Source organism: Manacus candei, unplaced genomic scaffold, assembly GCF_025592945.1.
Source record: "Manacus candei isolate 608988 ecotype Guabito, Panama unplaced genomic scaffold, ASM2559294v1 h1tg000065l, whole genome shotgun sequence".
NCBI classification, from domain to species: Eukaryota; Metazoa; Chordata; class Aves; order Passeriformes; family Pipridae; genus Manacus; species Manacus candei.
In genome coordinates this window covers 5,694,276-5,709,518 of record NW_026138113.1, presented here as the reverse complement: position 1 = coordinate 5,709,518, position 15,243 = coordinate 5,694,276, and the positions used below count along the sequence as shown (strand labels likewise).

At 37.0% G+C, this 15,243-nt stretch overlaps 1 protein-coding gene across 9 annotated transcripts in view; it reads right to left on the bottom strand.

Moving 5' to 3' along the window:
* FTO (FTO alpha-ketoglutarate dependent dioxygenase) overlaps positions 1-15,243 on the bottom strand; it is a 229,747-nt gene that overhangs the window by 129,341 nt on the left and 85,163 nt on the right. The window contains exon 8 of one of the 9 annotated variants that reach the window (XR_007907504.1): positions 5,164-5,334. The exons of the other annotated variants lie outside the window; for them this stretch is intronic. The gene's annotated coding sequence lies outside the window, so the exon portion shown is untranslated. The remainder of the gene's footprint in view (positions 1-5,163; positions 5,335-15,243) is intronic. 9 annotated transcript variants of the gene reach the window in all.

Genomic DNA, 15,243 nt, shown 5'->3' with positions numbered 1-15,243 from the left:
AGCTGATGAAAATACCTGTTTTTACTGTATCTTCTGAAAGGAATTTCTGATGATGTCTCCATGTTCTCTTTATCATTAAATATTTCAGTTAAACAAGTAGAAAAATATTTTCACGCATAGAATAAATTAAAAACTGCTAAAAATATACATATCTGTAAATGCAATTGATTTAAGTCATCTGTACAGTATGATGGCACACAGTCTCTGCAGACTGAAAGTTACTGGCCTTCCCAAATATTGTGTTGGCAGTTAACACTGGCGTAACAAAACTGCAGATCTTCCTATCATCCTTCATCCAGCCAGCAAGCTAACTCTAAATCCATCACTCCATCTTTGCCTTCACTAACTCACCCACCATTTTCTCCCCTTCTTTCCCCCACACTTTCCAATCTCTGCCAACTTGGGAAGGACATGGCACGTGTTGATGCTCACACTACTGACCAGCCAGATGTCCACCAGTGCACATGTGCTGACTTGATGTGCAGCAGAGTAACCATGGCAGAGTCAATGCAAGTGTCTCTTCCTTCAGTGAAGATATTATATTGTCTTTTTCACCTTAACCAGCCACTGATATACACTTAACTATTTTTGCTATTCTAACCTTCAGTCACATGTTCTGCAAACATATCAAAGTATCTAAATGCTTTTGGGAAGGATGACAAAATAGACAGAATGCTTGCACAAACCTATTTTTTTCACAGTAAAAGAGGCAAAAAAAAAAAGAAGTTTCTAACCTGAGGAGTTGCATATGTGACTTTGAAAACACAACTTAAACATAACTAAGAGCTGCAATTCCTATTCCCAGCATAATCTCTCTTATAGGAACAATGTGACAAAAATACATGGCATATTGCCTCCTCCTCCAAATCACATACACTTTACATTCTGCCCTGCCCAACTAAAACTCCTCTGGGGATCCTGTGAGAGAAATGATTGTTATTATCTTTAGTTTGTGAAAACAGGAAGATCTACCCTGGGTCTGAAAGAGTTTGTTTTTTTTCCATAAGGGACAATAACATGCAGATTATACACTTCTTAAGCTATGTAAAGTAGCAGTAGCATTACTACCTCCATGGTCGTTCCATGAGACAAGCATGACAGGGTTCACAGAGACAGAAAATAATTTTATTGTACCAACATCTGATGACAAAGAGCAAAAAGCATCTTTCTCCCCACTTCCCAGTTCTATCAGTTGGCCTACCAGAAGGCATTAGCCCATCATATGGGACTTGCACATCAAAAAGAACATTTTCTTGTAAAAACTCAAAATGTTCAAAACTCTGTCTATACAGATCACATTCTTGACCCTGCTTTGACATTACAAAGCAAACAAAAAGCCAGAGAGCATTTTCAGATAAGGATTCCCTGACATGGGTTTCCCTTGCACTGACCTACAACATCTTTTCCACAAGCTCTAATATCCGCCAGCTTCAACAATCCTGACCTTACAGCCTCACTTCCAGCAGCTGCACAGTTTAAAGCAGGATTTGATAGAGGACTTCAGCATGTGAAAACACACATGAGATGATGTACATTCTTTAATGAGTGTAAATTAACACTCCTTGTCATTCACAATAAATATACCTACTAAGGTTTTAACTTTTATATTTATCATGTACAAGCCCTGACACAGCACTACAGCTACAGTTTCTCTCTGTTATAGGATGACCAGACCACAGTCATACAGCTAGACCACAGCCCACCAAACTTCCCTTTCAGAATCCTTGGATGGCCACATTAATCACAACAGGACAGGGAAATCCACTGGTGACAGTGACGTGTCTACTTCTCTCTGAGGTTGCAGTAAAGTCCCAAGTTTAAAGATGCTCTGCCTCACAAAGCTGAAAGAATAGTTATTTGCAGGCAACAAACATCAAAATCCTCAACATAAGTGATTCACCGAGTGCAGAGCATGGAGAACTGATAGTTCCTAAAGAATTTTTAGTTAAAATCTAACAAAGAAAGGATGTTATTAGATTGTTATCAGTCAGGGATGGGTGACCACTTCTCCAAGTAGTCACAATCCCATAATGCTATTGCATGAATTCTGTGGACCTGGTCAAATTGTCAATTTGGTTCTGAGTTCCATTACCTGAAGTCCCCTCCATCTACAGGAACATCATAACTCTGGAAACTGAACTTAATTTAATTTTTACTGAGAGAAACTATATTGCTCCAGCCTTCTGTTAACACCCTTCATTTATGTGGTGATGTGCATAGTTCAAGTCAAATGCATAGTTTGACACTGACATCATAAATGCTTCTTTATTAAGCCCTGTGAGAACAGTTGCAGCTACCTGGAGGGTGAAATAGTATGATTAAAGCAACATACAACAACAATACATAGCTATTCAACTGATTTACTTGTTTTCTAGGAGTGCTGAGGGCAGTGAGGTTACCTGGAATGTGAGTGCAGGGCTTGATGTTTAGCTTTTATAGAGGCATTTCTTAATAACTTGCTATTCTTATAATCTCAATAAAAATCTCAAATTGTAACAAATAAAGCAGCATTCTGGGTAAAATAATATTATAAAACATGTTCCTTTGAAAGGAACATGTTCCTTTCTTTTCCATGTAACTTGTTTGGGGATTTATTTTTAACAAGGGGATTTTATACCTTGACTGATAAAGGTCAAGGGTTCAAGAAACTCGGTCAAAGATGTTATCAGCTGGGAAAGCCATTTCCTCACATCAACACTGATAAAAATCCATCTGAAACCTGGCTGATACCACCCCTTCTCTAGAGAGCAGGAATGACCTCCTGAACATCACTACAGTTGCACATCCCATCAAAGAAAATCTGATCTTGTGTCTCAATTCTTTCAATGACAGATAATTGTCTGCAGAGGCCCCCTTTGCCCAATGCTGAGTGAAGCCTTCACATTTCTGAACTGGACTCAACACTGACTCAGTGTTTTTCAGCACACATGGGACTGCAGGACAGTAGAATAAATAAACAAGGCAACCAGCCCTACAGCCTGTCTTATCTCATCCTTGTGTTCACAGAGATTCTTGAGGGTGGTAATGTTTACAAACTGTTGAAACTTTCTTTCTTCTGCTTCCTGAGCTGGCAAAAACATATCCTGGACAACTTAAGCAACGAGATTATGCAAACTGCTTATCACTTGTGGGAAGCATCTCCTTGTTTCATTGTTCAGCATATCACTTTAATAAGCAACATTGTTAATATTTTCAGTAAATCTTACTCAATTCTCCTTATAGATCTATTAACATATTTAAAGCCTTTCCTTGTAAATTCCAAATGGCATGGGTCTTAAAAACAACCACACAACCCACCTCTCAAAAAAGCCCAAAGGTATACAAACATATATCTTACATATATATATATAAAGTGTGCCAATCCAGCCTTCTACATTAAACATAGTATCTAGGAAACTAAACTCTTTGACTTCCTCCTGGTGCAGCAGCAGAACTAATCTAATGCTCTACTGACCTATCAGGCAGCAGCCATCAGAGTATCTTCTCTCATTATGTAAGAAAGGAAGGTACTAAGATTAGATTTTAAGAGACCAACACCCTCTCATTCCCACTGACAAAATATATCAGTTACATGGGACTGAATTGAAGCTGTTATAACCAAGCCTTTCTATTCACCCAGGAAATACACTCAAAATTAGGTACGTAAAAAATTTAAACTAGGTTTTTTAACAGGATTACAGTAATATTTTTTTCTTAGATACACAGCAAAAGAAACTCTGTTTTAACATCCATAGGCCACTACCCTGCTGAACTGTGTGTGTCCTGGGTGAACACTATGACATGCTTACACACATGCAAGTAAAAGCAACATCTAAACACTCCAAACCCCCACACTGGTACATTTTTGATCTTCTAAAGCTAGATTTTTCCTTCCTTCAATACAGACCTCTTGAGGAGCCAGACTTAAGGTTAAAAACACTGTATAGCTGGAGACATGAAGCCTAGTGTTCTGTCAAACAAATTAGCCTTCAGTCTGAACTAAAGTGGCACTTGGGACAGTTTGCCTCTTGGTTCTACTTTATTGGGTCAACAAATCAGATTTTTCACTCTTAGATTTAATTTACTCACCACCAGTTTAAAAAGGATAAGCTTCTGAATCTTTAGCAACCACTCCTACTTTAACATAGCAGTTATCTCTAAAAAATCAATAACTAATACAGAAAGGAAAAACATAAGAGTAAAATCTGTAAGCAGAGATGAAATGTTGTTCTGTATCTTCCCTGTTATTTTTGTCATTTTATTTTGCTTTCAGTGCAAAAAGTATCCTGATGAAATTCTACAAAACTAGAACATGGTGCCTTTTAAAGGGGTGGAGGAAAAGAAGCTGAAATCTATTAAGCCATGTTAATTTAACATGTTGTAATTCCTCCGTAATAAAAAAGCTAGTAATTGCTTACAAAACACTGCTCATTTCTTCTTTACTTTTAAAATACAATCAAATGCACCCATTTTCATTGATATGATGGAAACAGCCAGTATGGTTTAAGTTATCACCCAGTAATTTGGGCACATTAAACCCAATTCTCTGCCTTTTGTTTATTAATCCGCTATGCCAGATATCACAGCTTCACTCAGCAACCAGCATGTTTTGGATGATATTGAAAAATGAGTCATGTTTGTCAAAGAAAAGTTTTTTTTTTAAAAAAAAAAAAAAAGGTAAAGAGGAAAAAAGTGTTGTTTATAGAAGCCAGCTGCTCTGGCTTCGGCGCCAGCAGCTCCTCATCCTGCTATTTTACGCTCGCAACCCCCACTGCCCCCACTGGCACAGGTACAACTAAATGTTGACTTCAATGCTTCAGAGAGCACTCAACTGATTCTGTACATGATTAATTGCCAAAGACATGGCTGACCATATGGAACAGAGAAAGCATCAAGTAATTCATACTTCTGTATATGATCATTTGGCCCCTGTTGTTTTAATGTACAGGAAAGAGCTAGTATAGCACAGACCTGGTGTCTTGCCCTTGACAGCCCATTAAGAAATCTCAAAGCACCTAGTTGAAGTTATGCTGTTGGCTTTTCAATAGCAGCCTAATAAAACAGAAGCAAAGCTTTCCAACTAGTCTTAAATCTTTCACATACAGTACATTAACCACTGCTGCTAAAACAACTGGTTTCTTATGATAGGAAATGGGATTTGATTTCTAGCCTCTGCATACTTACTGAAAGCCTTTTTCTGACCTTTGGAGGGTTTACAAAATCATTGTTCCTTTTTCCTGCCATTTTCCCAGTTTCTTGCCATGGTGATCCTAATAGATTTGTTTAAGGTTCAGTACATTCTACTCTTACTAGCTGTTATATGCAAACTGTACAATGAAGGTAGGCCCATGGGAGCTGAAAGGAAAGAAATTATTATTAACTATTTTCTTTCTGGGAGTCAGAGAAGTCACTAAAACATCTAAAACATAATTTACTTTTAAGGAGCCTATAAAACAAAACAAAAAATTCCTCAAAAGAAGCAATATACTAGTGTGTGCTTTCTCGTATCAGACTGGAGACGAATCATCAAATTTCATTTGAAAAGGAAAAGACAATTTATTTTACATCTGTAGTATTCTCAAGGATTTCTGACACAGACCTCAAGTAAAGAAAAGAGTGCAGACTTGGAATAGATGTCAGTATCATTAACTGCTTTATATTAGTTTTATCTACCGTTAGCATCTTTCCAGTCATACACAGTCAAAGAAAAACATTTAAATAATGTTTCCCTGTCAAAGCTCTTAAGATGACAGTGCTAAAAAGTTAATCCCCATCCTCACAGATCTTCTGGCAGTTTTGACATATGTTGGCAAGGATGTATTTGCTGGCACCTTCCATTAGAAAATATTTACACAGAGTTTTCTTGTCTGAGGATTTTCTAGTTCACTAAATGATCCTCATGGTCTGAAGGGCCTTATGTGGGATATTGTAATCATTGGACATTCATCAGTGGTAATTTCCCAAGGCTGCTGAAAATTCAGCTAACACTATTAATACTCCATCAAAACACATGAATAATCCACAAGCCAACATGAAACTCCCTACTGTTCTGGTTATTGATTGAGAACTTCCAACACAAAACCAGGTTTTAAAGTCAAATATTATGTCTATTTTAAATAAAATATAAAGGAATAGAAAATTTTATGAAAGACGTGTAATTTTTGTAGGGTAAAAGGAATGAAAATTCAAGTTGTTGATGTGAAACCACTGCCACAAAGAACATACATTCTCTCCTAGTATTATATTCAATGGTGCACATCAAAACTAAACAAGTACATAACCCAATTATAAAGCAGAATGCTTAAAGTCAGACATATGTTTAAGCTCTATATACAAGTCTACATGCATTAAAATGTTGGCAGCCCTGCCTCCCTTTGAGGTATTCACTGCTGACAGCAAAGGATGAATACCTGACTTGATAGATGAGTAGTTTGACCTAGAAAAACCTACAGTGAGTAGATCACTTGGACTTTTTCAGAGAAACTGTAGTCTTGTCTGCACTAGAAAGTTGTACCATTTATCTATACCTGTGGAGCTAAAGCAGTACATTTTCTAGTTTTATGAGTTTAAAGGTCATAAATTAAACCAGGTAGAGTTGACTTGGAAATAACCATTACTTTATGCCTATATAAGTGTATTTCTACTTGGGTCTTGAACCATATATTTAGGGAAAAGGAATCCAAACAGAAGTAATGACCAAGTAATTTTTGGTTACTCTGGCATGCCACAACTGAATGAATTTTCAATTTAGAAAAAAAAATAATCCTTTTTACTGGATGATCCACTGTAGTTATGATGGGTGTCTGTAAGATATTCAATACATACTTACAAAGTAAAAAAATGTATAAAGATCAACACTTTCTAAGTATTTTTGCTGCACTAACTGGTTTGGCAATGTTCTAAAGGTGAAGTATAACCCATCTTATCATGAAAGAGCAAACAAACCACTCAAGATATTTGGAATAAGAGTGGCTTAGCATCTTCAGATGTATGGGTGAGTGAAAGGTTACCCTTCAGCCACATTCTCCCAGAGCATGGCCCCTCCACCTCTGAATCATCAATAGCACAAAGAATGAGGCAGGCCTACCATGCATAGTGGATTATATGAAGTGTAAAACATTGTGGGGAAAAAGCTTTTGAAAGAAGTCAGGAAAAAGAAATCACGCTTGCAAGAAGATCCAGCTGACAGGCCAGTCCCTAACAAGTGAATATGTTTGAAAACATTGTGAATGCAAGAAAAGAACATGCCTTTTGTTTCCAAACCTACAGTGTGTCTTTACCCCAACTGTTGCCTGCATGGCTGAACATATGTTTTCTGAGCAAGAACTGAAGCAGAAAGTGTTCTTTGTTATAATTCACTCCTTTGTGTACACCTCCCTTTTTCCATTTTGGTCACATGCAAACAGTAGTTACGCTGAACACTTAAGTTCTGAAGGACTGCACAGCAGTGTATGCTTCAGTGATTATTTACTATTGCTGAAATCAGTTGAGCTAAGATGCACTACAAGACTCACTTGGCTAATCTGCACTCTGGACAGCTTATATTTTGCAATGCTGAATCACGCCAAGTACAACCTGCACATGCTCGCTCAGCCAGCAGTCTGAATTTCATCATCAACAAATATATGCAGTTCTCATAAGCACTGAGGAACCACACAACAAATGGTTTTATGCATTCAAAAGAACTCAAAAGAGTACCCCATAATTTTCTGAGCATCTCAAAACTAACATCATCATCTATGAATAATTTAGGGTGGGGTAGAGAGGAGAGGAAAAAATTATGGACTTCGAAGCCAGAAGTAGGTAATCCCACCTCACAAACACTGAAATGAAGTTCAAATTAAATACTCAAATAATTTTACTAATTCTAATGAAATAATTCTACACATAAGCAAGGTATTGCTTTGACTCATCTAATTTATACTGAAACCCTAATACACTAAGCTACACACAAGCTCCTCTTAAAATATTTACAGATGAAAACTTGTACCAAAATCTCCAAAGTAGACCCCTGGCCCTTGTAGCCTTCAAAATACAAACTGGAATCACTAAAATTAACATTATTGTCACAAAAACAAGTCTTTTTAAACATCCATAAACAATGAAGAAAGATGGAAAACAGTGCGCGCTAGATTCTGAATTCATTATTGCATTTTTATTTGTGACTACCTTCAGTGTTTAATTACACGTCATGTTACTGATTTCCTTGAACAGCACATCTCAGTATCTATTTAGCACGGAAAAGCCTAGAATACCAACATTTTCCTCCCATCACTGAAGCCACTACCTGTTGCCATCAAGCTACTTACTGCCTTAGCCATAATACTTCCTAACACAATGTGCATTAAAATACAGTTGTGCAGAAATTTAGGGTGTATTTCCCATGTCATTAGTTTGACTGAAATCATTTAAAACACAGAAAGCCACGTTACAGAATGGGTTAAATGCTGCAGAATGAAGAAGCTGGAAGCCACAATCAAATGAAGCAGCAAGCCACATGTCCAGAAGTGCCTGTGGGCATGCTTTGTCTAAGACACATGCCATAGCAGAATAGCAATTTAGTACATATGCAAGATAACCACATACAGCTGAATCGTATCTTCGAATGACATAAGGGTTTCAATGCCTTTATCATCCTCACAGCACTAAATGCACCGGGTCTGTGGATATCCCTGTGAGAATGGGATTCTCACCATGTTGTTTCAGAAATGAAGTTTTGTCACACTTGGCTCAAGTAACAGCTTCATTACCCCCAGTGACACCATGGCATGCCATTGTGAAGATTTAAAATTCATAATCATGTAAGTGCAGTGGTGATACAAGCTGTCATGGCCAAAGGGACAGAAAGAAAATTTAGAGCACACTGCTGGGAAGAGCACAGGAAATAAAACCAAAATAGAACCTCCTACACTATATGTACTTAATGTACAGGGAATATGACACTGACAAGCAGCAAGGAGAGCACTACCAGATATTATTAGTTCATTATGACAACAGCATTTGGAAATACACTTTTCTAGAAGCTGTGATCCTTGTTTCTCAACTGAAAACTAGGCTGATTTCAGTGCTTTATCCTCCTCCAGTTTTGCTACAGTATATTTTACATAAAACCATGTGCTAGGCACTTCACATATAGGCCACGCAAATGGTGATGACGTGACATTGGGGATGTGCAGTGTAAAATGTACAACCTAATGCAATGTACTAGAAAATTTAAAAAATGGAGGCATTGACAAAGGAGAAATACAGAAAGGTCTATTGATTTAACTCACATCAAACAATTGCCCAAAACATACCAGCACTATTTCAGATTCAGTCCTTACAGTAAATATGGATTCCTCCTGCAAGAGCAGGCAACTACGTAGTCTTAATTCTCTTGCATTCAGAGCACATTTAGGAATAAAGTTTTGCACGTGTCATTCTGACTTACTAGAGCATAATGATACATAATCCTGTAATATATGTACATGCCATCTATATATGGACACTAATTTTCCATTATAAGTGATGAAGGGGAGTATGTCTTACTATAGCTTACTAATATATAAAGGCAGCACTAATCTTATAAGAAAAAAAGACAATTACAAAATTAGTTCAGTAGTTCAGGTACACCTACAATGCTAAATAAGCAATGCTTCACTATGTCTGATCAAACTTACCATCCTGTAGGCTCAAAAGAAGCCTACACTTTTTTCCAGAATAATAAAAAAAAACCAAAACCAACCACATAAAAAACCCCCAAACATAAACAAATCACAGCTCCTCCTAAATTAAAGAAAATTAAAACTCTGCCTAATCTTTTATGTGTATGCCCCTATTCGCTGTATACAGACAGACACACCAGGGTACAACACAGACAGTACACCTGCAGTCACTGTTTTGTCACATCCCGCTTAATTGCGGCATGGAATCATGGAGCTGGAGCATTAACACACAGTACACCCAGGCAGACCTCCACCCCTTCTAAGGACAGGTCACTTCCACAGAGGTTCTCATCCTCTGGAGACACTCAGCTGCCAACTTCCATCACGCCAGGCACTCAGTAACATTTTCCTTGCTATTTATTTTTCTTCTGAATGCAATATATTGGTAAAACCTACCCTTTATAAGGCTGTCAATGCCAGCTATAGGCAGCTATTGATTATTCTGCTAGAGTTGTGTCCCAGTAAAACACCATGCTACAACACTGAAGAAGTATTTAAAGACTGAACGTCCAACTATTTGCAAATTTCACTATATCAAAAAATATTACATAGACAATTTTCATTAATGTCACAACATTCAGTCAGGGAAAATAAACTTTCATCATATGATTCATGTGCCTAACAAAGAAAACAAACAGTGTCATCATCAGATCACTGTGAACATATACACATCGATTACTCTCTGAAACAAAAGTTGTGTGCTGAGCATTCTGGCTACTCAGCAGAGACGACATTTGCATGATGTGCTCACAAATTAGGACAAAGCCATTTGGAAAACAGACAACACTGTTACCCTGTGGCATCCCACAACAATGCATTCTGTTACCCTGCACCACGACAGTCACAGCTGCTGCCTCACCAGTCACTACCACGTCCTTCTACAGGCACACGAAACAAGATATGGGTTCTCAAGTTCAGCTGCAAAGTCCAACTTAAGAGAGAGGTCAAAGGTGGCTGACTAATCACCTCTGCACTCTTCCAGAAGGAACTGTTAATCCACAAGTAAAAAAGCAATGTCAAGGATGTATTAACACAAACTGGCTGAGCATCCTTAACAGACACATAGTGAGTACATGCCACAATGAAGATGTTCTCCACTAACCCGAAAAGCTTTTGGATCTCCTGGGTTGCTGAAGAAATGAAAAAGAGCAGTTTGTGGAGAAGGGTCTGACTTGTGTTCTCTCATACAAAAACTTCTGCCCTTAAAGATACATCATGACAAGCCATGCTAGGGCTCTAAATCTCCAGTTAATGTTACTGTCTACCTACTTCACTTTCCGCTTTACCACGACACTACAGGGCAAATCACACTTCACACCATCAATTTTTTATTTAGGATATCATTATGCAATCTTTTTACATATATCAAATCAATTTTCAGGGATAACTATATTCATTTGGGAAAAAAAAATATCTAAAACATTTCACTAGAACATGGACTGCCTTCTAATAATATTTGATATTTTTTGACATTCATAATAACTCTCTTGTCGAGACTTGTATTTGTTGTATGCTTATTTACAGTCTTAAATGCTCTACATTTTGTTGTTTCACAAAAAAGTTTCTTAAATGTTTATCAACAGAACTACTTCCCAATTAAACTACCACAACGTTCCTGAGTATTAAATAATCTTCTTTCAAGGTTGGCAGATTTCATCCTGTTTACAACTAGTTGAATCAGTTATTCTCATACTGGAGAGAACACTAGATATAGTAAGTTGTTCTTACCAGAAATGAAGTGCAAGAAAATTAAAACCCAAGACAAAGTTTATCTCCCCAAACAGCATAACTAAGACCATAGCAATTATGAGGAAAAAGAGTATTTTGATAAGCATCTGTGAAAACATGTTGTCACAACATTTCTGTCTTAAAACAGAGCAAGAAAATACAGTAGACTTAAGTTCATACTGAAGAGTTTTCATCTCGAGAAAGTCATTATTTTTGTCTCAACTGCAAGCTAGAAAAAAACCAATTTTCCACCTTAATTAACAAAGTTTGAAAACCAACAAAGTACTATTTCTACTAAGCTGCAACTTGCTGTATTCAAAATGATGTTTTGCTTTGATAATTACATATTACTGCATCTTCTAGACATAATCCTTTCTCCTTGCCTTGTTCATTCAGTGTTTATACTCTCGGTACCTGCACAGAAACTCTTTCATACAACCCTGTTGGATCAAATTCATCTCATTGGATGGATCACAAGCTCATGTATCTACTGTTCCACGTGCTGGTATAAGTCTGTGAGTCTCGAAACAAGAAATGAATCAAATTATATTTACGGTCCAAACTTATCACCAAATATGGAAAAAAGCAAACAACCTGGAACTGAGATATTCCCCAAAAAAAGAGCATGACTTCAACTTTTTTGGCCTACAAAACCAACTACAAATGTTAGCCACAGAATACCATCAACACTGGGTTTGAAATCACCTAAAATCTTGGGACTCAGGGCCAATTCTGGATAATCAAAACAACTCGTAAGATTTCAATATCATTCTTTCTCCATACATCAGTGACTACAGGCAGAGAAAAATAACACTTACCTAAAACTCCTAAAATCATCTTAAAAGTCTATACTTTGTTAATTTTTAAACTGATTAAAAGCACTGAGCATAATAATTTAATTTGACATTTTTAGAAAGTCCCAATTTTAAACCCCTTTATCGACACAGGAACAGCAACTGGAAAATTGTTACGTAAAGGGGTTTGGGTGGAAAAGAGCAGCTCCAGCTTTGTTTACTAGTTTTAAGATATCAAGAATAGAAAGAGGAAAAGCTTCTTCATTTTGTATTATTTGAGGTGAATCCATTCGCTCAATAAAAAAAAAAAAAGATAGAGAAAGAAAAAAGTATCACAGGTCAAAAGAACAAAATGACACACAAAAATCCATTGCCAAACTGGCTGTCGGTTGGATGCACAAGAGTAATGCTAAACAACTGTGGTATGGAGACAAAATATGCTTTCTTTAAGACACTTTTACAATAAGTTATTTAAGCCTTGTGAACAGCCTTGCCTTGCACCCACCCCTCACACATTAATGAAAACAAAGGGGGCCCATTTACATTGTAACCCCGCAGTGGGGTTAAGCATGTGACCTTAAAGTATGGTGCTCTTGTGCTCAGTGGAAAGGTTCTTGACAATATAAACAAGAATTACTGCTGTTAGAGAAAGGGAAGACAATTAAAAACAATCTAGGATGCATGTTGTACAGCTGTTCAAGTTTCAGCTACGTCTGACCTCTAAAGATGCTACGGGTTTTACTTCAGAAATTTAAGCCATTTTAGTCTTATTAAAATAATCCTTCAACAAAAACGGAATTCATATGACAAACATGAGGTTTTATATGAGTAATACAATGAAAATTGTGTGTTGCTGGCAAAACATGCCATCACTGCAGTTAAAAAGAAGTTGTGGTCTGCACATCTCTTTCCAATACTTAAGCTCACCAACAGCTGAGCAAAAAAGAAATCTCCATGAAGAATGCTATGAAAATTTGCTGAGAAAAAAAGCACTGTTCTTGAAACAAATGAGACTTTGACACGTCAAATCACAGTCAAATCTGTTTGACAGACCTTTGTACCCAAGCAAAAAAAAAAAAAAAACCAAAACAAAAAACCCCAACACAACAAAATGGAGTGATTTCAGCAAAACTCTGTAGGCGCAGTGGCCCAAAATAGATCAAATTGCAGGACCAAGCAGCCACAACATTTTTTTAAGCTTAATTTTGGATACCATTGATTCCAAATGCAATAAAGACAGACTGCAATTACGGTCAGTAGTTTCTTTATACACGTCTAAAAATTTTCTAATAACCAAGAAAATACTTAAGTTTTAAAGAGAAAATTATAGAACAATCTTTTTTTTCCCCATCAGTCACTAAAACTAATTGACCTAATATTGTCCCTAAAAAATAAGGTTACAGAAGAAAAACTTCTGAGAAAAAAAAAAAACAAAAAATCTTGGCTAAGTTTCATAAAACCACAATTTTCCTGCCTGTTTGATCTTTGTACAGTCAGCATAAGCCACTGAAACTCCTCCACAAATGAAAGGCATTCATGGGAAGCCATCAGAAAGCACTGCTGGTCCTCTGGGACCCAGGACAATAAAAGAAAAGTTTGTGCCTGCCACGTGGGCCTACAATTCAGCTTAAATGAACAAACCATTGCAATATCCTTCAGCTTTGTGAAAGCGATACTTCCTACTTTTTTGGAAGAAAGGAAGTCATATATAAACAGAACAAAGGGAAGAGGCAACACAAGTAGAGCCTCTCATAATAAATATTACAGTGAAAGTTTTGCTCATCAAACCAAGATTAAAAACATATTTTAATCTCCCAAGTTTTATGCTTTTGATGTATGTTGAAGAGGAAAGCTTATATATTTTGTAAGATTTACAACATTTCTAGTGGGAATAGCTTCATATTTCAGTTTTCTCCCTGTTTCTAAAATTGAGAATGTATGGGGTTGATTCTATCCCTTAATGCTGTGTCATATCAAACACTACTTTAGAGAACAGAAGTTAGGATGTCCTTTGGACATTTTTTCCCCACAAATAGGCTAGTTTTCCACTGAACAAAGCACTGCAAAAATCACTACAGTGGTGTAATGGTAACCTATGTAACTATAAAATACTTCTTAAAATGCCAGCTTTTCTAGACCACAGAAAAGTTCAAACATTTGCACTAAACTCCATAGCATAGAGAACCACTAAACTGCATTTCCTTGTGGTGCTAAAATTAGGAAAGGTTATATAGTTTCAGTAGAAAGAGCAGTAATTTATTATCTGTAATTTCACCACTACATGCCCACAACAGCCTGATATAACACACGAAGCATTAATTTTCTTACTACACACAAAGCATAAACCTTATGCTTTATCCCTTTATAACATCTTCTGTTGAATTCTGCACGATTTTCTTGACCTCCCGTACAACTTTTCTGGGCAGCTTTTCTTGTTCTCTCTTGATGTAGCACCAACTGCTATGACAAAAGGACCTGCTCTTAAAGTCACATTTTCTTGCTCTAACACAGCTGCTCACTTCCACAACCTTACGTGAGGGTAAAGCCAAAAACACTAATGGTCCCTCCAGATGGTGTGAGGCAAAATAGCTGAAAGTTTCACTGTAAGTAACAATGAAAGGGTGGGTGAGCCTCTGCCCCCTTTTGTATGTTGTACAACACGCTTTTTGCTTTGGTTTTATCTACCAGCCATTAACTTTGTGGGACATCATCAGAAATTTTCAAGTACAGTTTCACAAACACAGAAGTCAGAAGAGCAAATGTAAAAGTTGCTAGAACTGACATTTTGAACAACTATTACCATGAAGATGACTGTACTGGGTATTGGTAGACTTAGGTTAACAACACTTAAGGAAGACCTGTTGATTTCAGAGGACTATGAAATTAATACAAAACAGTGGATAAGTGAAGAAAACTCTACTCAGTAGACAGGTGTGCAGTTTAGGAGATGGGAAGGAGGAAAAGGTGAAGAGGTGACAAAATTTTTCCACAGCTGTGGTAGCCCCTGAGAGCTGACAAAGGCTCTCCTCTGTGTCAGT